General features: G+C 41.9%; 1 protein-coding gene across 5 annotated transcripts in view; it reads right to left on the reverse strand.

Annotated features, from left to right (window-relative positions):
* LOC140200235 (mitogen-activated protein kinase kinase kinase kinase 4) overlaps positions 1-25,625 on the reverse strand; it is a 286,211-nt gene that overhangs the window by 175,838 nt on the left and 84,748 nt on the right. Inside the window, exon 1 of one of the 5 annotated variants that reach the window (XM_072263250.1) lies at positions 17,018-17,036. The exons of the other annotated variants lie outside the window; for them this stretch is intronic. The gene's annotated coding sequence lies outside the window, so the exon portion shown is untranslated. Of the gene's footprint in view, positions 1-17,017; positions 17,037-25,625 lie in introns of those variants that run through there. 5 annotated transcript variants of the gene reach the window in all.

Raw genomic sequence — 25,625 nt, forward strand, 5'->3', positions numbered from 1 at the left:
GTTGAAAAAAATACTTCATAGGGTTGTCAGATTCAACACCTTCACGCACCCCAATCATTCGAAGATTCTGCCGTCGCATTCTGGATTCTAAGTCAGAGTTTTTAAAGGTCAGAAAGTCAAGTTTCTCCTTCATTACATTAATTGTTTCTTTGATTTTCTCCACCTTGAGCTCACTTTGTTGCGTAGATTTTTGAAGATCAGATATAGCCGACTGATGTTCCGTAATAGATGTTTGAACCTTATCGATTGAATCGGCAATTTTCTGGAAATTAATTGAAATTTCCGTATGAACCAGCTCCTTAACAGAGGTTGAAATTTCCCTTTGAATTAGCTCCGATATAGCTTTCAAAGTCACCTGTAGTTCAGTCGGAGGAAAATCAGTACCTTTCGGTCTAACCGGAGGTTTGCCGTCCTTCCCGTTTTTTCCATTCTTAGACATAACAGACCTTAAACACATCCGATTATCAAAGAGCCCAATTTATTTCAAAATATTGTAAAAGTTGATACCTTAATGGTTAATTAAAATATAGCTGATCATAAGAAGAAAAACTCAGAGGTAATGGAGCAAGTCAAGAACACGACTTCACTCCATGAGCTCTACCGGAAGTCCCCGCTGAGCTTCTGATTCAGTGTTAATATAGTCTGTTCTGCTCATATTGCATTCTTTAGACTCTGGACAAACATTTTTGCCAAGCCATTTGTAGCTGGGTGATACAGTACAGATGTAATATGTCTTACTGCATTCATTTTCAGAAAAGACCAATTGTTTCGCAACAGACCGCTGTCCACTGTCACTGACTAAGTGCTTGGCACACCCGTCCTTGAGAAGAGGCTTCTCAACACATCAACAGTGTACAAGGTTATATTGAGGTTTATTGGGAACTCTTCTGCCCACTTTGTCCATCTGTGCATAATTTTCCTCTGCAGCGGTAAGGGAACATGATGCAAAGGCTGTGGGGTGTTTACTTCCTTCACTCATAACGTTTGACATGACTGCACGAGACTATAAGGTGAGGCATCACAAGCAAGCTTCACTGGGCAATGTGGATCATAATGCGAGTATGAATAGTGTCTGACATCACCATTTCATTTAGCAACAAAACACTGGTTTGCCCATTGCCATCTCTTCCCCCTTTGGAGGCGAAGTTTAGGAGGGGTAATGGCACCTAACGGCAACTCTTCTGCTTGCATCTTCAGAGACAGCTCCATTTCCACCTTTAATATCTTTATTTTTTTTCCTTTCAGGGTTCTTTTGAAGATCCTGACCTTGAGTTATACACAGGCTTCGGTTCTTTGCGGGAATGGGACCCGTTCTCGGGGTTCCACGACTGGCCATTATTCAACATGCCAAGGGTTTGGCCTGAGAGTCTCGATCATGTTCAGAAGTCTAAGCTCTCAGGGTTCTAGAGATGGGAGGATTGAGGATTGGTAACATGGCAGGAGACTTGTGTGTTGTCTGGGAGGCCGGAAAATCTTTCACTGTGGGGCCCGAAGACCCAAGGTCTTTGCGATCTTCAGACACAGAGCTCGAAAAAAGGGATGAAAGGGATTTTTAACATCGTATACCAGCGGGTTGTTGTTATGTCTCCTGCTCGCTATGAAAATGGGGGACACCTCCCTCCCCCTTGCCAAGGAGAGAGAGAGAGAGAGAGAGAGAACCTGTAGTTTGTCGAATATCGGATGGAATGCAAAGCCTTTGGGGTAACTTTGGTCTGTGTCTTTGCTATTGCTTAGCAGTGGCTTGGGCTTGGTGACGGTACCAATGCGCTTTATTTTGCTGGTGGGGGGTGGGGGGGGGGAAGGTGGATTGTTGCCTGCTGCCACTTACACACTGGAGGGGGGAACTGGGAGGCAGAGGGGACTTCGGGGTTTTCACTGTTGTTTATTCTTTGGGGGCACTTCTCTGTTTTTGTGAATGTTTGTGAAGAAAAAGCAATTCAGGATGTATATTGTATACATTTCCGACATTAAATTTGACCTTTGAATTTTTCTGCAATAATGAGTTGAAAGGATGGAGGAAAATAGCCAGTTTGGCACATACCTGTTATAGTAATTGACAAATGCTAAAACAGACTGCAACAGTGCAATGTACTTTAGCCTTGGGGCATCCAACACTACTCGAATGTTCTCAGCACACTTGTGATTCTTGCGTGCAATGGTGTGACTGCAGTAAGTGATGTTTGGTTTAAAGAGTTCACACTTGTTGTGTTGTGCTCTGAGCCCACGATCTTCTAATCATTTCAAAACTGTCTTACAATTGTGCATATATTCCTTGTCATCCAGGTAATACTGAGTAGCTGGCCAACTTTGCAGCACCTGATCCACAGCTTTCTGCCAGAGTACAGGTGTAGATGATGCTCCAAAAATAAATCGATTATAGGGATAAAGCCCTTGATGAGTGTTTGTGGTGAGCAACACGTTGGACTCATCTTCCATCTCCATCTGTAGGTAGGCCGTAGCTAAGTCCACTTTACTGAAGTGTTTCCCTCCAGAAACATTTGCAAAGATATCTTCTATCCTGGGCAGAGGGTATTGCTCCATTTTCAGTACCGGGTTGATGGTGACCTTAACATCACCACAGATCCTGACAGACCCATTTTTCTTGGCTACTGGGACCATTGGATGGAGCCCATGGGCATTGCCAATCTTGAAAATAATTCCTTCAGCCTCCATGCGACCCAACTCACTGATTACTTTATCACAGATGGTATAAGGAACTGGATGGGTTTTGTAAAAGTTGGGTGTGGCATTTTCATTTAACATTATCTTACTGTTGACATGTTTGAGTTTTCCGATGCCATCCTTGAACATTGCTGTGTCATCATCCAGAACCTTTCCTAATTAGCTTTCAGTTGATCATTGCAGTGTGTGTGGCAAGCAAATGGTGGATGGATCTCCAATCGAGTTGTAGTCGACTCGGCCACTCTCAACCTCACAATGCTGGTCCTCCTGTCTTTACACATTTAAGCCCATTGTGCCTTATTGGCCGTTGTATTTCACTGTTATATTCCCACAGGAGTTATATTTTCTCCCGTACAAGCACTTCGTTGGATATCTGCAAGCTTCAGTTTAATATCTTTGAAATGTCATTCAAACTCATTTTGTGCAATGACTGAAACAGCTGAACCAGTGTCCAATTCCATTTTAATTAATTTACCATTCACTTCTGGTTTAAGCCATATTGCTTGTCTCCTCTTAGTTTTCACACTGTAAATCTCAAGGCTACACAGTTCCTGTGTCACTCTTATTATCAGACTTTTCATCAACATGCAGATTACTGCTCCTTTTGAAACTGCAACTTGACTTTTTAGTTTTTTTTTCTTTTCCCCGCTCAGTCCATTTACTTTTGCCTGCCTGACATGCTGCTTGTGTGTGTCCTACTTTGTTGCATTTTCTGGAAGTTTCACCTTTAAAGCTGCATTGGTTTAGTGTATGTGAGCCCATCCCACAACAGTAACATAACTTATTTGGCCTGGCCAGTTTCTGTTTAGAAGTAGCAATTTTGTTCACATTCAATTTCATTCCTGTCTGCAATTCAATTGTGTTTGTGGCTGCTGTTTCCACTGATACAGCAATTTTAACTGCTCTTTTAAATGTGAGCTGTGCTTCAGTTAGGAGCCTCTTTTTAATGCTTTATTTTAAGATTTCATAAACTGAACCATCTCTCAGCACACCACAACATTGAACTGACAATGCTCAAACAATTTCTTCAGTTCAGCCAAGCAAGATGAAATGGACTATCCCTTCCTTTTGATTTCGCCTATGGAACTTAAAAGCATTCTGCAATCAACAATGGTTTTGGATCTAAACCTTCCTACGTTATGTTGACATTCACCAGGAATTCTGCAGATGCTGGAAATTCAAGTCAGAGTACCCCTTTCCCATCCTCTGGGTTTTTCCCCCCATCCCCCTTTTCCTTCTCCCTGGACCTCCCGTCCCATGATCCTCTCATATCCCTTTTGCCAATCAACAGTCCAGCTCTTGGCTCCATCCCTCCCCCTCTTGTCTTCTCCTATCATTTTGGATCTCCCCCTCCCCCTCTCAAATCTCTTACTAGCTTTTCCTTCAGTTAGTCCTGATGAAGGGTGTCGGCCCAAAACGTCGACTGTACCTCTCCCTAGAGATGCTGCCTGGCCTGCTGCATTCACCAGCAACTTTGATGTGTGTTGTTACGTTGACATTATCATTTTGGCTGGTTTGGTTGCAGCATTTAAAACTTCTAAGCAAACTGTGTGCTTTTCCCTCTAATGCACTCAGTAACACAGGCACTCTCTTTTCACTGGCTATTTTATTTGCTTCAAAATACTGCTCAATTAATTCAGTATATATAGTCCAGTTATAAGAACAAAGGGACAGGAGTTGGCCATCTGGCCCATACAGCCCTCCGCCATTCAATAAGATCATGGCTGATCTGGCCATGAACTCACCTCCCACCTACCTGTCTTTTCCCCATAACCGTCAACTACCCTTAACAACACATAACAGTTCTGTGTTGTGCAATCGAATGCTTTCTTTCCAACTTAGCCAGCCATTTCTGCCCAGTACTCACTGACTATGAATGCATAGATTTCAACCATTTCCTGCCTTTTTAAAAAAATATATATATATAAAAATAAAACTCGACTGTCTTTCTCTCTCGCTTCTGAAGACATGCTGCGCTTTTTAAAAAAAATAAAATTTTGTCTTGCTGCACTTCAACTGGTAGATAGTCATCTCGAGTTCATTTTAAAACTTATTCATTGCCACTGTTTCGTTTACTTATAGCTCCAAAACACAAAAACATGGGAGCCAGAAGTAACTTGTGTACGTTTAGTTTTACTTTAGTGAGATGCACACATATGATGTGGTGCTGTAATGAAGTATGCCATTCATGTCCTTTTATATGCAGCCCGTAATGAATTATGTAAACAAGAATGCTTAATCAAAGAAATACTTAAAATATTACTCAAACATTACTGAAATATTAAATACACTAAACTTGGCTCCAGACTTTGTTGCAACTTTGGTCATACATAGGGCAACTGGCAAGTTCTGTGATAAGGTAAAATGAAAATGATCATTCAAAATCAAGAATCATGTGGTATCAAGCAAGCCAAGTCAAATTAAGAAGGGAATCAAAAGGAAAACTCTCCAACTTGAGTATTACAAGCAAAAGCAAAATGACTGTGGATGCTGGAGGTCAATCACCTCATATCTCAAATGCTCAAACCAAGACCTTAGTCCAACCATCTTCAATTGTTCCATCAATGAATTTCCCTTCATGTTACGCTCTGTTCAGCTTACATTCAATTCCATTCAGAACCCTTCAGGTCATGAAGTAGTTTGTTCCTGGATGCAACAACTTCAACATTCAGACATGGGCTGATAAACAGAAAAAGAAATTAGGCCACAGAAACAAAAGTCAGGAAGTGGGTGTTAATAAACAAAGGCAAATCATCTGTGCCTGACATTCCATAGCAACGCCATCTGTATACAAGATCCCAAGAGGTCATCACTGACTTTAGTTGAACCAGTCTCCCAATTATTGCGGCCCCAAAAATTGGTCAGATCTGTGAATGATTCACCTCCAAATTCCCCAAGGCCTTTGCACCACCTACATGCAATGTGATGAAATACTTTCATCCACACACGACTGTTGCTTGAAACAAGTAGTGCAATGCAACTAGGACAAGGCAGTCCTCTTGATTACATACTGATCCCTTATTAAAAATTCATTTTCTCCAACATCACTACATCCTGTTACAGACCAAATGCACTGCTATAGCAAGTCATCACCAAAGCAAATCCCAAACCAACATCTTCAACCACTTTGAAAAGTCTAGCAATTGTTAGGGGGCCTGCAATGTGCCCTCCAAGCCACACACCAAATTATCTTAAAAATGTAGTAGATTTGGGACATTGGGACCAGGACATTTTGGCTCAATTAAGTGGCCAAAATGGAACACAATCCAGGGTTCTGAAAGAGGTAGCCCAGATGGAACACAATCCAGGGTTCTGAAAGAGGTAGCTGAAGAGACTGTATGTGGAGTAATGATCTTTCAAGAATAATAACATTCTGAAATGGTTCTGGAGGACCAGAAAATTGCAAATGTCACTCCACTCTAAGAAAGCAGGGAGCCAAAATGAAATAAAATAAGACGAGGGAGATGTCTTCCTTTTTTAAAGAAAGGGGCTTCCCTTCCTCCACTATCAACTCTGCTCTTAAACACATCTCCCCCATTTCACGTACATCTGCTCTCACTCCATCCTCCCGCCACCCCACTAGGAATAGGGTTCCCCTGGTCCTCACCTACCACCCCACCAGCCTCCGGGTCCAACATATTATTCTCCGTAACTTCCGCCACCTCCAACGGGATCCCACCAGTAAGCACACCTTTCCCTCCCCCCCTCTCTCTGCATTCTGCAGGGATCGCTCCCTACGCAACTCCCTTGTCCATTCGTCCCCCCCATCCCTCCCCACTGATCTCCCTCCTGGCACTTATCCATGTAAGCGGAACAAGTGCTACACATGCCCTTACACTTCCTCCCTTACCACCATTCAGGGCCCCAAACAGTCCTTCCAGGTGAGGCAACACTTCACCTGTGAGTCGGCTGGGGTGATATACTGCGTCCGGTGCTCCCGACGTGGCCTTTTATATATTGGCGAGACCCGACGCAGACTGGGAGACCGCTTTGCTGAACATCTACGCTCTGTCCGCCAGAGAAAGCAGGATCTCCCAGTGGCCACACATTTTAATTCCACATCCCATTCTGACATGTCTATCCATGGCCTCCTCTACTGTAAAGATGAAGCCACACTCAGGTTGGAGGAACAACACCTTAAATTCCGTCTGGGTAGCCTCCAACCTGATGGCATGAACATCGACTTCTCTAACTTCCGCTAATGCCCCACCTCCCCCTCATACCCCATCTGTTACTTATTTTTATACACACATTCTTTCTCTCACTCTCCTTTTTCTCCCTCTGTCCCTCTGAATATACCCCTTGCCCATCCTCTGGGTCCCCCCCCCTTGTCTTTCTTCCCGGACCTCCTGTCCCATGATCCTCTCGTATCCCTTTTGCCTATCACCTGTCCAGCTCTTGGCTCCATCCCTCCCCCTCCTGTCTTCTCCTATCATCTTGGATCTCCCCCTCCAACTTTCAAATCTCTTACTCACTCTTCCTCAGTTAGTCCTGACGAAGGGTCTCAGCCTGAAACGTCGACTGCACCTCTTCCTGGAGATGCTGCCTGGCCTGCTGCGTTCACCAGCAACTTTGATGTGTGTTGCTTGAAATAAATTATGGACCAGTTAGCCTGACTTTAGTGGCTCGGAAGATGTTGGCGTCCATTACTAAGGATGACATTTTGGGGTACTTGAAGGCACAATGATAAACTAGGCCAAAGTCACCATGGTTTCCTTGAGGGAAAATCTTGCCTGACAAATCTGTTGGTATTCTCTGAGGAAATAACAGACAGCATAGACAAAGGAGAGTCCTTAATTAGATTTTCAGAAGGCATGTTACAAGGTGTCACACATGAGGCTGATAACAAGATAGATCCTGTGGTATTACAGGAAAGATACTAGCATGGTTAGAAGAGTGGCTGACTGGCAGGAGGCAAAGACTGGGAATGAAGGGGGCCTATTCTGCTTGGCTGCTGGTGACAAGTGATGTTCTGCAAGGTTCAGTAATGGTATTGTTTCTTTTCACATTCTACTTGTCAACAAGTAGTGACCAAGTTTCCTGACGATACAAAGATAGATGGGGAGCCAGGTCATGTTGAAGAAGAAGAGTCTGCAGAAGAACCTGGGCAGCTGGGGAGAACTGGCAAAGAAGCTGCTGATGGAATACAGTGTAGGGTCATTCATTTTGTTAGAAAGAATTAGGGCACAGACTATTCTCTAAATGGGGAGAAAAGTCAAAACCCAGTGGTACAAAGTGACTTGAGAGTCCTTGTGTAGGATTCCCCAAAGGTCAACTTGAAGCTTGAATCAGTAGTAAGGAAGGCAAATGGAATGTTAACATTCAATTAAGCGGACTAGAATGTAACGCTGAGGATTTATAAGATATTGGCCAGCCTGGTTTAGTAGTACTGAGAAGTTTTGGGCCCCATATCCAAGAAATAGGTGGCCGGGTGGAGATACATCTCTACCTAAGGAGGTGTCAGGCACTCCTTCCCTCCACTGGCCTGCAGGTCATCCTTGGGCAAGATATAGCACCTGGTTAGCCACCCCCTCCCCAAACAGGGACACGTGAACCCATGGGAAGAGGTGGTGGATGATCATATGAGCAGCTGGTGCACACCACAAGTCCTGTTTATGCAACCATTGGTCATGCAGCCAGGCAGACCATCTCTGAAGAGTACTGATAATGGCGGCGGTCACCCACCTTGTAAAGGCACTGCTTAGGAGGCAGCAACAGCAAACTACTTCTCTAAAAAATAATTTGCCAAGAACAAACATGATCATGAGAAGACCATGATCGCCTACATCATACCTCATGGCACATAATGAACAAATGATCTAAGAAAGCTAGCCTTGGATAGACTCCAGAGGAGATACACAAGGATGAATCTGGAAATGGAAGTGTTAACATATGAGTTAAGAAGAATGAAGAGGGATCTCATTGAAACCTACCAAAATTGGATGTGTCTAAGACAGCCTCGGAATAGAGGAATATCCATTTAGAACAGAGACGGTGAGAAATTTCTTTAGCTAGAGGATGGTGAATCTGTGAACTCATTGCCATGGATGGCTCTGGAGTCCAAATCCTTGAGTATATTTAAAGCAGAGTTTGATGGGTTCTGAATGAGTAAAGGCATCAAAGGATATGGGAAGCGAATGGCCAAATTCTGCTCCTATGCTTTACAATCCAAATGAACAAGACCAGTGCAGATACCTAGCACAGATAATGGACTGCCTTCACACAATGCATTCAATGAATGTATTATCAGAATCTTCATAGTATTTGAATTAGTGAAATAGTTCCATTTTCACTCCCAGCCATTTCTGATATCTTCAATGTTTGAATCCACACTGAGCAAAACAGTTCTGAATTGTTTTATGCTTATTTCTCACCAACTACCGCCGACAAAAATCACAGCTTTTTGAACACAAAACCATACAACTTACGCAATTTAAAAACCCTTTGTTCTAATCATGGTGGAGTGTATAACAGCCACAAAAGTGTACATGACTGACACGAGTTAGAACATATTCAGCAAAAGTCTCCTTCCACCAGTAAGTGGCATAGTGTCCCAAATAACCGAAGGGAATCTGGGCAATTTTATCAAATTAGTTTTTGATTCTTTATTATTTGTCCCAAATAAGCAACTGCTCTGATTCAATGGCCCAAATTAACAGAAACCACTGTATATGAGATGAAAGTCCTGGTGCAACAATCTAACATCCTGGGATGTTTAACAGCTCATAACCATCCTGTAAAACCACAAGTTACTGGGACAACTGGCTTTCTCCACAACACAAACAAGAGGACATCTGCTATACTAACATTAATGATCCCAATAGCCACACACAATAATACAAAGTAAAGAACCACCTGCTGGAGTTCGTACCTCAACAGAACTACATGTTGGCCTACCTTCCTGTTCATAGATGCATCACAGCCTGGTACGGCAATCGCTCTGCCAGGACCCCTAGAGACTGCAGAGAGCTGTGGACACCGCTCAGCACGTCACGGCAACCAGCCTCCCCTCCATGACTCCATCTACACTTCAAAGCAGCCAACATAACCAAAGACCCCTCCTACCTAGACATGTTCTTCTTCCCTCATGCCATTGAAACCAGACTCAAGGACAGCTTCTACCCCACTGTTATCAGGTCTTCGAACAGTTGCCTAGAATGTCAACATAAACTTTTGAGCTCAATGTACCTGCACCGCACTTTCTCTGGACCTGTAACATTTATACTTCAACGCAATACTACAGTGAATCAATCTGTTGTAGCTGAATGCAAGTTTGTCACTCTAATTCAGTACATGTGACAAAGCTTGTGATCCAATGCAGCTGCAATAATACCAACTGTGCATTGCAAGATGATTGACGGCAATTATATTCTCCCAGTGTCATAGAACATTACAGCATAGTACTTCAGCCCATGACACTGACTGGACACATTGCATGTTGTCCATGCACAAGTGGGAAAAGCAGTTTCATTGTCTGCTATGTACCAGGATCCCCCATTGATTTGACCTGACAGTTCAATTGACTCCATAAAACTTACACCCAATCTTGACCAACTTTCCACATTAATATCTTATATACTAAATTTAACCCAATCACTATGTTTAACTAAATATTGAGAAACAAATTTTGTCTCATACATACTTTTGCTGTGACTTACATTTCTGGGAAATTATAGCAACGCTCCCCAGGCAGCACAGCAAATTTATTCCAGATATATCACGGCGCCAACAGTAATGAAACAAACTCAACAACAAAAGGCAATGGTTCAATGTATAAACTGGACCCTCAAAAATAAGAATTGTTTCATTCTTTCAATTTAGGTGTTATTTTCAGAAGTATTCCACCTTAAGGACATGCATGCTAGAATACTCTGAAAAAGCATTTTAAAAAATCTTGGACCATTATAAACTGTTAAGCTTGAAGGCTTAAACACATTACTTCCTACAACTGAATATGTTTGCAGTTTATTGTTTTCTTGATTACCAATCATCCAAAGATTTAAAATATATTTTCTTCAGAAATGCTTTTATATAGCTGAAGGACAAAACAATCGTACAAACCAAATTATAACACAACAGGGCTCAAATTATGATCAAAATAAGTACATATATTTGCATATTTCAGATCAGGAAACTGGTGTTCAGGGGAGTAATTAAGACCCTCCACATTATTATTCTGAAACTGCATTCCACTGATGATTAATCTAACATACAAAACAGATCAGAAGAGAATCTCACTGCACAGTGCACTGCTTAATCATGATCAGGATCAGAACACAGATAAAAGTTTCTAATGTATCCTTGAGGACTGGTGAAACTGGGATTTTAGCCAGATACTGTTACCCAATTTATATTCTTACTTAGCTAACCACTACATTTGCAAATTAAAGCTGAAAAATAAAAAATCATTCCCTCTAGGTTTTCCACGGGCAAGTCTAGTTCTGGATTTCATTCATTTTAAGTGCAGTGTGTTGAATTATGTCACTTCTTCTAAACAAAGTAGAAAAGTGTTCTATGTGGAGATTTAATAGTACTGCCACATACATTCAATGTCAGAACACAGTACATCTTTGTTTGTTGGGAAAGGGATGCCACAACAAGCTCCCTTGCTAGTTCGGTAATTACTCTGCACACTTTGCCGAAAGCTGTCACAAAATCCTGCTATTAGCGAAAAACCAAACGTGATCAAGATTTAAACAAAAAAAATCAAGCAAATACAACATTAATGCTTTCAAAAGAGCAAAAAGAATGTTCCAGAGCACTTCCCAGATCTGTAACCAAACAAGATATGGATGGCAAGACACACAAGAACTTACTGGGATCAAAAGGTTTGGTTAAAATTATAAGTTTAGTCATAGTCATACTTTATTGATCCCGGGGCAAATTGGTTTTCGTTACAGTTGCACCATAAATAATAAATAGTAATAAAACCATAAATACCTAGTAGTATATAAATTATGCCAGGAAATACGTCCAGGACCAGCCTATTGGCTCAGGGTGTCTGACCCTCCAAGGGAGGAGTTGGAAAAGTTTGATGGCCACAGGCAGGAATGACTTCCTATGACGCTCTGTGTTGCATCTCAGTGGAATGAGTCTCTGGCTGAATGTACTCCCGTGCCCACCCAGTACATTATGTAGTGGATGGGAGACATTGTCCAAGATGGCATGCAACTTGGACAGCATCCTCTTTTCAGACACCACCGTCAGAGAGTCCAGTTCCATCCCCACAACATCACTGGCCTTACGAATGAGTTTGTTGGTTCTCTTGGTGTCTGCTACCCTCAGCCTGCTGCCCCAGCACACAACAGCAAACATTATAGCACTGGCCACCACAGACTCGTAGAACATCCTCAGCATCATCCCGCAGATCTTAAAGGACCTCAGTATCCTCAGGAAATAGAAACTGCTCTGACCCTTCTTGTAGACAGCCTCAGTGCTCTTTGACCAGTCCAGTTTATTGTCAATTCGTATCCCCAGGTATTTGTAATCCTCCACCCTGACCCCGTGGATGGAAACAGGGGTCACCGGTACCTTAGCTCTCCTCAGGTCTACCACCAGCTCCTTAGTCTTTTTCACATTAAGCTGCAGATAATTCTGCTCACACTATGTGACAAAGTTTCCTACCATAGCCCTGTACTCAGCCTCATCTCCCTTGCTGATGCATCCAACTATGGCAGAGTCATCAGAAAACTTCTGAAGATGACAAGACTCTGTGCAGTAGTTGAAGTCCGAGGTGTAAATGGTGAAGAGAAAGGGAGGCAAGACAGTCCCCTGTGGAGCCCCAGTGCTGCTGATCATTCTGTCGGACACACAGTGTTGCAAGCACACGTACTGTGGTCTGCCAGTCAGGTAATCAAGAATCCATGACACCAGGAAACATCCACCTTAATCGCTGTCAGCTTCTCCCCCAGCAGAGCAGGGCGGATGGTGTTGAACGCACTGGAGAAGTCAAAAAACATGACCCTCACAGTGCTCGCTGGTTTGTCCAGGTGGGCGTAGACACGGTTCAGCAGGTAGACGATGGCATCCTCAACTCCTAGTTGGGGCTGGTAGGCGAACTGGAGGGGATCTAAGTGTGGCCTGACCATAGGCTGGAGCAGCTCCAGAACAAGTCTCTCCAGAGTCTTCATGATGTGGGAGGTCAATGCCACCGGTCTGTACTCATTGAGGCTGCTGGGACGCGGCATCTTTGGCACAGGGACGAGGCAGGACGTCTTCCACAGTACAGGAACCCTCCGGAGCCTCAGGCTCAGGTTGAATACATGACGATGTACTCCACATAGCTGAGGGGCACAGGCTTTGAGCACCCTGGTACTGACACCATCTGGTCCTGCAGCCTTGCTTGGGTTGAGACGTTTCAGCAGTCTTCTCACTTGTTCAGCTGTGAAGCCCACCGTGGTGGTTTCGTGTGGGGAAGGGGTATAGTCATGAGATGGGTGGAGGACTGTGAGGAGGGGTAGGAAGGGAGAGTGGAATATGCGTTGATTGGGGGCCGACAACAGATGGCTCATGTGGGGGATGGGCAGGGGCCACAATGTCAAATCTGTTAAAGAACAGGTTAAGTTCGTTGGCCCTGTCCACACTGCCTTCAGCTCCTCTGTTGCTAGTTTGCCGGAACCCAGTGATGGTCCTCACCTCTCTCATGTTGTTCTGCTGGAGCTTCCACTCAAGCTTCCTCCTATACCTGTCCTTAGCCTCCCTGATCCTGGCTTTCAGGTCCCTCTGTATTGCCCTCAGCTCCTCCCTATTTCCATCTCTAAACGCCCTCTTTTTAGCGTTCAGGATGTCCTAATGTCCTTTGTTACCCATGTCCTTTGTTTAAAGAAGCTTCTTAAAGACAGAAGCTAAAAGATTGAGATTTTGAGAGTGAAGTGCTGGATTTAGGAACATTGGCAACCAAAGGCACAGTTTCTATAACGTACAACTGATGTCAGCAATACTCTGAAGGCTTGAACAAAACAGAGTACAGGGATAAAGATTATGGGAAAGCATGACATACTTAAGTGTGGGCAAGAACCAAGTGGAAATTTAACACAGGAATGATCATTTTGAATTTGAAACCTTGCTGTACTGGGAGGAGTTGTAAATTATCAAGTAGAGGGATGCAAATGAACAGTATTTGATAAAATGCTGGATATGGCTATAATTTGTGTTCCTTTTCAAAATGAACACTGCCACTAGCATGCTAATATCTAATTCTTGTTTTTAACCTAAGACTCAAGCAATTGATTTTGTGAAAATAAGTGCAATTCCTTTCTTCCCTTCCATCGGATCTGGCGCCATCCACAAGAGATAGAAATGTTAAAATGATCTGATTCTAATTCACCCACCTTTGCCCCATTGGTACTCAGTATCAAAATGATGCTTCTACGATGAGGACAAGTAACAAGGACAAAAACGTATCTCTACTAATAATCACACATGGGGGGAAAAGAAGAAAGTACACTCAGTTTCATGCAGCCTGTAGATCCTATTAAGCATTGGTGCAGCAGAGTGAGAAAAATTTATTTTAACATAATATATAAAATACTATAGTGTGCATCAAAAAAATAGGTGTTCAGGGTTTTATGACGGGACATAGGCAATGATTAAGTGCTACAAGAAATATAATGTCAGTCGATAATATATACTGCTGTTTTGCTTTGGAGAGAATATTTTAAATCAGCAAATTATGGCAAGGTACAACTTCTCTCCTATGATAAAAAGTTTTGTTGTGGTGACATAATATGACAAAGTTTCCACCAAGTAATCTTGAAAAATAATCCTCCTTTGCTTGGCTGCCTTTGAAAGGGAAAGTAATTCTGTACTGAATACAGAAACTTAATTAGCTTCACATCCAAGATGGTAATGCAATTAACCGGCATTCTGAATTCCATTCACTTTTCACATTTGCCAAGAAGCAAATTTTGCACCACTTAACTCTGTGTATAGAGAAAGAAGTGTTTCTAAAGGAATAGACAGCTGTAAAGTGAATTGTATAGGGGTGTAGGGCAGCAACATGGGTATTCCATGAACCCTGCTGAAAATATCATGGGTGACATTACAAAGATTTAATGGAGAAGCTAAAATGGAGGGGAGGAGAAGATGGCGACGCGACACAGCACGTGCGGCCACTCTGAATGATATTGTATTTGTGAAGTAGGATGCCGTGCACAATCCTGATTTGATGGAGACGGCCATGAGAAGCACGGAGGAATATCTGGGGAAACTTCTGAAACGCCTGCTTCACTGCCGCTGCTACTGTGCGATCAAGAATCTCTGGAGGGGAAGGCCCCAAATCCTCGGCTTTGCCTACTGCCTGTTGCCGGGGTCGGAGTCGAAGCACTTGGCAGAGATGGCACTCGGTGCTCGGTGTCAGAGAGCTGGTCGGAGGCTCAAAGTTTTCGAACGGACTCGGAGTCGGACTGTGGTCGGGTGCTTCCAGGATGCTGCATCGGCAAGTTTGCAGCGCTGGAAGCTCATGGCAGGAAGAGTTTTCTTCCTTCAACTGTCTGCGTGAGATGATGGGACTTTCAAGAGACCTTGAGACATTTTACCGTGCCCGTGTCCAATGAGACTGTGATAAAGTTAATCCACTAGTTCATTTACCATCACCCCTCCACACCATCCAGCTGCCTGAAGTCGTATTCATTTTACTCCATTCTCATCAACTCAGTCAGTCAGAACTTGACTCCCCATGGCCGCATCATTAACTTTAGAATCAAAGGGATACCAAACTCCTCATTGCACTTGCTCTTACTTTGAATAGCCTTTACTTCAACCTCAAAGCGAAAATAGTGCCACAACAACTTTGCACTCAACCATCAAGAGCAAGGAACTGATTGTGGACTTCAGGAAGGGGAGAACACATGCCAGTTCTCATTGAGGGAGTCAGCAGTGGAAAGGGTGAGCAGCTGCAAGTTCCTGCGCATCAACATCTCAGAGAATCTAACCTGGCCCCAGCAAGAAGAAAGCAAGCCAGTGGCTAAGTTTCATTAGTGTTAAAAGAGATTTGGTATGTCACCAAAGATTCAGCAAATTTCAAGAGGTATAAAGTGAAGAGTCTTTTGACCGGTTGCATCACCATCTGGTATGGAGGCTCCAATGCACAGGAAAAGTGTTGTAGAGGCATGTAAGCTCAGCCAGCTCCATGGGCATGGCACTCCCCACCATCGAAGACATCTTCAAAACAGATGGTGCCTCAAGGTGGCATCCATCCTCAAGGACCATTACTACCCTGGACATGCCCTCATCAGATTACTGCAATTAGAGAGGAAGTACAGGAGACTGAAAACTCACACTCAACACTTTAAGAACAACTTCTTCCCCTCTACCATCAGATATTTGAACAGGTCATGAAAAATGCCTCACTACTTCTCTTTTGCTCTATTTATTATAATAGAGTAATTTATGGTTTACACCGTTCTGGCACCACAAAATAAATTTCACAATATATGTCAGTGATAATAAACTTGATTCTGATATCCAGGGTATCAAGACAAATCCGATTTATCAGATATATATTAAAGAAAAGATTAAGTTTACTAGCTGTAAATGGACACCTTGGAAGATAGTTCTATGCAAATCATAAACTGCCTGACAAGAGTAAATACACAATAGTACGTTTGACTAAACTGAAAAAGAGTTGCGCAACAGTTAAGTTCTTAAAAAACCAGATAAATTTATTTCACTGAAAAAATAAGCACACAAGTAAAGCAACATTGAAAATTGGAAGGAAATTATAAATGACGATTTAAAAAAGACATTTTGTTGATATTTTCATAGATTATTGATTAACAGGCAGCCAGGATGTTAACTGCCAACTTCAAAACAGGTAAGTGAAAGCAAACAACTCCTGACTCATCAAAAGGCAGAGATTTACTTATTGTAACTGTAGTATTTACCTTGTTATTCATTTACTTTTCAGGAGCCAAACATAAATCAATTACTCTTCTAATCAACAACTTCTGTAACTAAAAAGTATTTGTTGTAATCATGGGGTTGGTGACTGAACTACCAGAATTGAAACTATAGGTTCAACAACTCTTGTTTCACAAATTTTATTGGACTTAATCACAAATTATTCCATCCAAAAGATATCAACTAAATTCTTTATAAGAGCATAATAAGAGCTAAATAAGAGCAAGAGCACTTGAGTGTTGTTCATTGTTATGTGAAGAATAGACAATAGCTCCAAGTCCTATATAGCCATCAGGAAGATCAACATTCCCTTGGTAAGTACAAACATATATCCAGAATTCACACATTTCCTGAAGTCTTTACTGCTGAAATCCCTGCTAGCTTAATGCTGAACTCACAGAATTCAGCAATAACACACCAACATGCAGAAGGTTACCCTAGAAAGTCAGTCTGCTGACAAAGGTGATCTCCGTGAAGCGTGCAAAAGTCTTGTAGGATTTTAGAGGATAGCTGCAGAGTTCATATTTCACCTTCCTGGATGTCCAGTATCAAGGTCACATGATAAACATGAGGGCCAACTGCAACCAAATGAAATACCGTGAACAATTCCGAATGAAATGCCCAGCTTTAAAGATACTGAAACATTACTGCAATTCGAATGTTTTAATATATTGTTAACGAATGTTTTTACACCCTGAGCCAATAGGCTGGTCCTGGACTTATTTCCTAGCATAATTTACATATTACTATTTAATTATTTATGGTTTTATTACTATTTAATTATTTATGGTGCAACTGTAACGAAAACCAATTTCCCCCGGGATCAATAAAGTATGACTATGACTATTGCCACAAAAAGATTTGCTTGCTTCCCAGTACAAAACCAACCAAAATAGAGCAACATTTCTAAGACAGCAATTGTGACTTTGTACTAATCAGTGTCCATATACCCAAGACCAGTGATCTCACAATAACCCAAACTGCATCATACCATGTTTTCAATTATCCCTTTTTAAAGTGTCCTCATAAATTCTTTTAAAGTTACAAATTGATCCCAATTCAGGACTTGCGTCAGCATACACATCCATATCCAATGAAATGCATACAAACTAATCACTTCATGAACTTAACGTTTCATTGGTTTGGGCTCCAAAAGATGATGACACGAATGGACTGGAGTAAACCAACTATCGCGTCTGTGCACAACTACTTATCAATTAAATCAGCGGTCCCCAACCACCGGGCCACAAAGCGTACACTACCGGGCCGTGCGGAAACGATATGATTTGGCGATATGAGTCAGCTGCACCTTTTCTCATTCCCTGTCACGCCCACTGTTAAGCCATTACGCTCACGACATCATTCCGCACGTGTCATCCATGTCAGCACGGGAAGGAGATCAACTCCTCGAGCTTGCAAATGACGACGGGCTGAAAAGTACGTTTGACATAACATCTCTGCCGGCATTCTGGATCAAAGTCAGTCTAAATATCCTGAGGTGGCCACGAAAGCACTGAAAACGTTGCTTCCAATATATTTCTGCGAAGTGGTGTTTTCTGCAATGAATGTAAGAAAAACTAAATTGCGGAATAGACTGGACATAAGGAACCCCCTTCGAGTATCGCTGTCTCCCATCACCCCTTGATAGGACTGTCTTGTTGCAGGGAAACAAGCCCAGGGCTCCCACTGATTCAGCGATATTGGTGTGTTGCAATGATTTTATATGTTCATACGGGAAAATATGTGGTGTGTGTTTAATATCCAAACGTTACTTAAAATGTTATGATGCTATTGACTTACTTATATAACCATATAACAATTACAGCACGGAAACAGGCCATCTCTGCCCTTCTAGTCCATGCCGAACGCTACTCTCACCTAGTCCCACCAACCTGCACTCAGCCCATAACTCTCCATTCCTTTCCTGTCCATATACCTATCCAATTTTTTCTTTAAATAATAATATTGAACCTGCCTCTACCACTTCTACTGGAAGTTCGTTCCACACTTACTTCAAGCTCCCCTGAATTGACTTATCACTATATTTATGCGAGGAAAATATGCGCTGTGTGTTTAATATTAAATTCGTTAGATAAACCCTTTTAGAAATGAAACTGAGTGTATTACCCACTTATCACCTACATTCCGGTCGTGATTAACACCGCCCCCCCCCCCCCCGCGAACAGAGTCGCCAAAACGATTTGCAGGAAAAATAATCGGGATGCGCACGCATGCGCAGGACACACATGCGTGCTGGTGCCTGCTCAAGTCTTCATGGTCATTGTAGTCTTTCACTGGGTAAACACAACGTACTGTATTTGACTGCCACTCTTGTCCATTGGCAACTCTACGCCCCCACCCCCCTGCCCGATCCGCCGGTCCGCAAGAATATCGTCCATATAACACTGGTCCGCAGTGCAAAAAAGGTTGGGGACCCCTGAATTAAATAACAGCACACATGTCAGAGATGTCTTTAACTGGTGTATTCACATTGCAACAAGGAGGGACAGAGAACAATGTGCATGTGCAGACAATAGATCAGTGCGTAGTTCTCAGGTGAGGGAGGGTCATTGCTCTAAAAGCAACAGGTCCATACATTACATTTCCTCCCCCTTTAGATTAATGCAACATAAAACTGTATATATAAAACATTCAACTTCCTTTTCATAAACCCATATTCCAAATAAACATGCTTTCACAATAACAGTTCATAACTAACCTCACAGTTCTAAAGGTTCAATCTTTTAGGTGGCGCTCTGCTTCTTTCAAGATTGTGCCTCGGGACCTGTGGAGTGGCATCAGGTTTGGTAGGCACCTTGCCTAAGACAGCATTCTCAGTTTCTGGAGTTACACTGCTGTCAGTGGTATCGTCACTGAGAGGCAAGTCCAGTGACTGTAATGTGTCTGTCTTGTTGGATGCAGTTGACTCAGGTGTGTTGTTCGGTTGAGCATCCAGTATCTGGTCCACATGGTTCCCATTTCTGATCGCCAACACCCATTGTGTAGCTCAGTAGTCTAGTTCTTTTGGCTATCCTACTGGGTGTCCACTTGCCTTCTTGGTAATAACACACTAGGACTTCTTGCTGCTTCACTTGGCAACTGGCTGAACTGTTTATTCTGAACTTCCCTCCATAGATCTGGTTTCAGCAGGTCTATGCATATTCTTGTTCATGAACAGCATTGCAGGTGCTTGATGCATCATCGTATAAACAGAGTTCCAATACACAAAAAGGAAGTTGTCCACCTTGTGTTGTAGAGAAATGTCCTCCTTGTCCATCACTTTAATGGACTTCTTGAAGGTTTGGATAAACCTTTGAGCTAACCCCTTCATTGCTGGGTGGTCTTGAAATGTCTGATGCCATTTTTCTTCGTGAACGGTCGGAATTCTTCTGATAATGTGTTTTGTGGTCCATTGTCACTCACAATTTGTTCTAGTAAGCCATTTCTGGTGAAGGTAGTCCTCAGAGTAGAGACAGTCTTTGCTGAGGTGGTTGACTTCATTGGTATAACCTCCGGCCATTTCAAATGAGCATCCACAACAATCAGAAACATGGAGTTCATGAATTGCCCAGCAAAGTCAATATGTCCTCTTTGCCATGGTGATGAAGGCCACTCCCATGGATGTAACAGTGCCTGTGGGGGTGCATTTCAAACTTCTTAGCATCCTGAACAACTTTTGGCCAAGTTTTCAAGCTGTTTAACTATTCCCGGTCACCACACATAACTCCAGGCAAGACACTCCATCTTGACTGTACCCAGGTGTACTTCATTCAGATTTTCCGACACTCTGGTGCACAGTTCAGAGGGAACCTTAACACGAGATCCACACATCAGCGTTCTTTGACATACTGACAATTGGTCTTGTCTCACTGAGAACTCTGGAAACTTGGAATTACCATGATCTGGCCATTCTTGCATGATGATTTCATTAGACTTCTGACAAAATCAGGTCATTCCTGGTTTCCCTTTGTATTTCAGAATCTGTTACCGGCACCTGGTCCACCAATGTGGTGTGGAACACCTCTGCTGGGTCACAGTATGAAGTATTGAATTTTCTTATTCAATTGCCAATAGTGGAAGACATGACAAGCCAACAGCGTTGTTGTGTTGTCTGGTACCCTTGAATTCTGTCATAAGAGTGCGCTCCTAGGATTAGTGCCCAACTTTATAACTAGGTAGCAGTCATCACTAGAATTACCATCACAAAAATCACTTCATGACAGCTTTCCAGCTTACTTTGTGCACTTTTCCAGTTAGTCAAAATTTAACAACTTAAAGCAGAATTTACTTCCAAAATACATTATTTTGTAAGATAACAATCACAAAAAAATCAAAATGGCTACACCCATTAAAAGTAAAAATAATTTATTCCTTAGTAGTGATTACACTGGCATAATTATACAAAATCTTTTTCTGATGTTTGCAGCTGTTCAACACAGGTGATCCTACATGACAGGCATTTACTCCAAAGAAAGAAGTCCATATCATCACCTTCCATTACGTAAAGTCATATCATCTACACAAACAAGAAATGAAAGTCAAAAAAATGTACTTTTCTTTCTCCCACCACCCCCACCAATCTCAAGACAGCAAATTTTATTCCATCTCTCAAATTTTTAGTTAATTATTTGTGAATTCTGTACAGGCTTTAATGTGTATTTGTTCTTCAACATTGTAGTCTCCACAAAACGATTTCCACAAAAATCAAAACATTTTAACTGGGTTTCTAGGTTAGCTTAGTGAACCAAAAATAGAAAGGTAGATTTCAAGTTGAGGAGGAAAAACAACAAGAGATTTTGTAAAACTGTAACTTATCCACTGAATACTGATATCTCTCTTCACTTAGAAACAAACCATAAAATTAACATCCATCTACGTAGTTGAAAAGCAAAATATTGCTGACTTTGGACTAACTAGCTCTGCATGAAGAAGGAGATTGGGGATCCTGTAAGTCTTTGTCCCGAGCAGACGATCAAAAGTCATTTCCACAAAAATGCCTTATCAGCAGAATTCATAAACAAGCACCAATACATTACTTGGGTGGCATTAAGATTGCTCCCACCCCTCCCCCGTCAGAGCCTTCCAGCACAGCCAGACTCACTCCAAGCTCACGTTGCCCTCAAGATGGTTGAGATGTGTACCCAACCTCCCTGGGAACGCATTTGCCAAGAATGGATAGATAAAGAGGTTCACTCTGAGCAACCTGTGGATCACAGGCTGTTTTCAGGGACAGGCACTGAGATAAACAACCACCGCAGGAAAAATCAGCAACACAGTTAAAGGTGCACTGTATTGGTCTTCCAGTGTAAGAAAGACCACAGTCTGATCATAACAGGCACTGTACAAGGTGCAAAAGTACATGCTGAATGCTGCACTGAAGTCTGGTTTGGATATTGCTGCCACTGGAAATTAAGGTGCTAGGGGACATCAAATCTTCACAGATGGCCTGTACTGATTGCGTTTACTGAGACCATTATGAACAAAGTTTATTTTTGATATAAAATAATGATAATGCCAAGTAGTAGCTGCATCAACACTAAAGTTAACATGTGGCATAAAATATCGGAAACACCCATCAAGATAATGCAACAGGTACATTTTAACTGTTAAAGTTTTATTCTGTAAACCCAAGTTGTTAAATTTAATTTACACATTGCAAGCACAAGGCTTTTTTGTTAGATACTATTTTTCCTTGATCAAGATACAATTTCGGGATGTTGCTTTTATGACATTCATATTGATTAGTTCTGGATAGATGATATTCCCACCCTGCCTCTTTCTTAAATTTACATTCAATGGTCAGTTTTAAAAATATTCTTTTGTCCTTGAGTTTATGGCAGCAATCCAAAGAACCAAGACACCTCTAATGTCAAGTTGGCTACAAAGCAATCTGGCTTCAGCACAAATGTCATCATTTTCAAAAGAAAGATTAAGCATCGCATGAATATCTGCATACTGAACAATATTTACATTGTGGAAAAGATCAAAGAAAGGTGCTGTTAAAGCAACCTCCTTATGTAAGAAGGAATGGCATTAAAACAAATATGCAACTTCATACTTGTTAATGTAAAATTCAGAATAAAACTGATAGTGTCTCCAATTCATATACGTTCCTTTTAAACCTCATTTTCTTAAATATAGATTTTCAACAATAATTTTCCACATTACAACTGTGAAACAGAAATAACATTTTGACACTTCTCAAGTCATTGCATGCTCTGACAAAGAAGCTCACAGCATGTTTCAAAAAAATCGAAAATGAGTCGAATTTATGAGGAAATGCCCAATCATTTGGAATATAAAAGAAACAATTTACCCTTCCATTTTTTTAAAACTGGTACTTCAGCAGGAAGATGTGCCAAACAGAGCTTGGCAAGAACGAACAGTATTTCACCTTCATGAGGATAAATGTTTGCAGAACATTGTGGACAAAATAAGACAGTGAAAATTTTTGAGATAAGAAGCCAAGATTGAGAGACTAAGAATGAAAATATTGTGTCACTTGAATGAAGGCTATAAGAACATAGCTGCTCTTAACAGCAGATAAGAAGCATTTCAATACGCAGCCAGAGCCAGCTAAACCAAAGAGTCTACTTCTCCAGAATAACAAAGAACAAAACTGTTGATAAAAATGTTGTGATAGCCAAATCAAATATTTTGGCTACTTAACCTATTTCAGTGGGAAAAAAATAACAAATTAACAGAATTATATCCTACATTTTGTAGATAAGAAACTAAAGTAATTAGGGATTAACAAGAGAGTTACATGTGGATTGGAGGTAACTTCTCACCTTCAGATTGGAAAGAGATCCATATGTGTTGAAATTTTACCTCCATCATTTTGAACACATGGGAAAGGATTACTAGACAAGGTCAACTATAATACTTTTGCAAGATTATTTCAATAAGCTCTTTGGCACGTAAACACTCACTACAAGGTTGAAAGGATTAATACAATTTGGAAGAAAGAGCATAAAATACTGGAAACACTCATCAAATCAGGCAGAAGAGAAGCAGAGTTAATACTTCAGGTTCCAGACTCTTTGTCAGAACTTTGAAAGAAAGCAAATGAGTTGGTTCAAGCAACACACGTCAAAGTTGCTGGTGAATGCAGCAGGCCAGGCAGCATCTATAGGAAGAGGTATGGTCGACGTTTCGGGCTGAGACCCTTCATCAGGACTAACTGAAAGAAGAGCTAGTAAGAGATTTGAAAGTGGGAGGGGGAGGGGGAGATCCAAAATGATAGAAGGCAGGAGGGGGAGGGGAGGGAAACATCGACTGTACCTCTTCCTAGAGATGCTGCCTGGCCTGCCGCGCTCACCAGCAACTTTGATGTGTGTTGCTTGAATTTCCAGCATCTGCAGAATTCCTCATGTTTGCATTTTTAAATGAGTTGGTTTTCAGGATTTGAGCAGTGTTGGAGGAAAGGGCTGAATTAAGGGAATATTTTGAAAAGGTAAGACCAGATGAGTTAACACGCCAACAACAGGAATTCTGCAGATGCTGGAAATTCAAGCAACACACGTCAAAGTTGATGGTGAACGCAGCAGGCCAGGCAGCATCTGTAGGAAGAGGTGCAGTCGACGTTTCAGGCCGAGACCCTTGACGAAGGGTCTCGGCCTGAAACGTCGACTGCACCTCTTCCTACAGATGCTGCCTGGCCTGCTGCGTTCACCAGCAACTTTGATGTGTGTTGCTTGAGTTAACACGTCAGTTAGATTCAAAATACCTTTCTGTGGCTGTTTTGTAACCTGATATATACGAGGGGTGATTGATAAGTTCGTGGCCTAAGGTAGAAGGAGTCAATTTTAGAAAACCTAGCACATTTATTTTTCAGCTTAGTCCCCTCCTACATTTATACACATAGTCCAGTGGTTGTGGAGCATGTGGATCTTGGACCTCCAGAAAGTGCCCGCAGCAGGGGTGATTGATAAGTTTGTGGCCTATGGTAGAAGGAGATGAGTTATACAGCTCTCGTTACACTAGACAATAGGTGCAGGAGTAGGCCATTCAGCCCTTCGAGCCAGCACCACCACTGTGATCATGGCTGATCATCCACAATCAGTACACTTTTCCTGCCTTCTCCCCATATCCCTTCACTCCACTATCTTTAAGAGCTCTAACTCTTTTTTGAAAGAATCCAGAGAATTGGCCTCCACTGCCTTCTGAGGCAGAGCATTCCACAAAACCACAACCGTCAGTATGAAAAAGTTTTTCCTCAACTCCGTTCTAAATTGTTACATGCACACGCAGTACAACTCTGAGTGAAAATGCAGAAAGTTTGAAGTTAATAACTCATCTCCTTCTACCTTAGGCCACGAAATTATCAATCACCCCTGCTGTGGGCACTTTCTGGAGGTCCAAGATCCGTATGCTCCACAACCGCTGGACTAAGTGTGTACATGTAGGAGGGGACTATGTTGAAAAATAAATGTGCTAGGTTTTCTAAAATTGACTCTACCTTAGACAACGAACTTATCAATCACCCCTCGTATTATGGTGTTGTAACCTATTTTAATACTAGACTTTATGCTAGCTTAATGAATGAAGCACGAAAACTAACTGTCCTAAACACAATCATTTAAAATGATTTGTCTATTACAGGTACCATATGTTCTGACACTTCAGTGACTTGGGGGAAAAAAATACATGCTTAGATGAAGATATGAGTACACTGAACAAATAACTCCCTCCATGAAATAAACATGTTGCCACATGTTCACCATGAGGGCAATTAAATGGCACATTACACGTTTCTCTTCCCAACATTGCTGCCTGATACACCAAGTATTTCTGGCTTTTTTTTTAAACTTTAATTTCAGATTTCTAGTACCTGGACTTGGTTGTGTTTCAATAGTAGAATTGCTAGAAACTCTTTTGACCCACCATGTCTCTGCAATCACATCCATTGTTACTTCCCTGCTCCAGTTTCATGGATCATGCCTTCGGTCAACTTCATAATCAATCTCCCTCGTCAGTGGAAGCAGAACCATTGGATCCATCAGTCTCCCTTTCTAGAATTGCTTTCAGTGTTAGGCAAATAA

The sequence above is a fragment of the Mobula birostris genome, chromosome 7 (genome assembly GCF_030028105.1).
Source record: "Mobula birostris isolate sMobBir1 chromosome 7, sMobBir1.hap1, whole genome shotgun sequence".
NCBI classification, from domain to species: Eukaryota; Metazoa; Chordata; class Chondrichthyes; order Myliobatiformes; family Myliobatidae; genus Mobula; species Mobula birostris.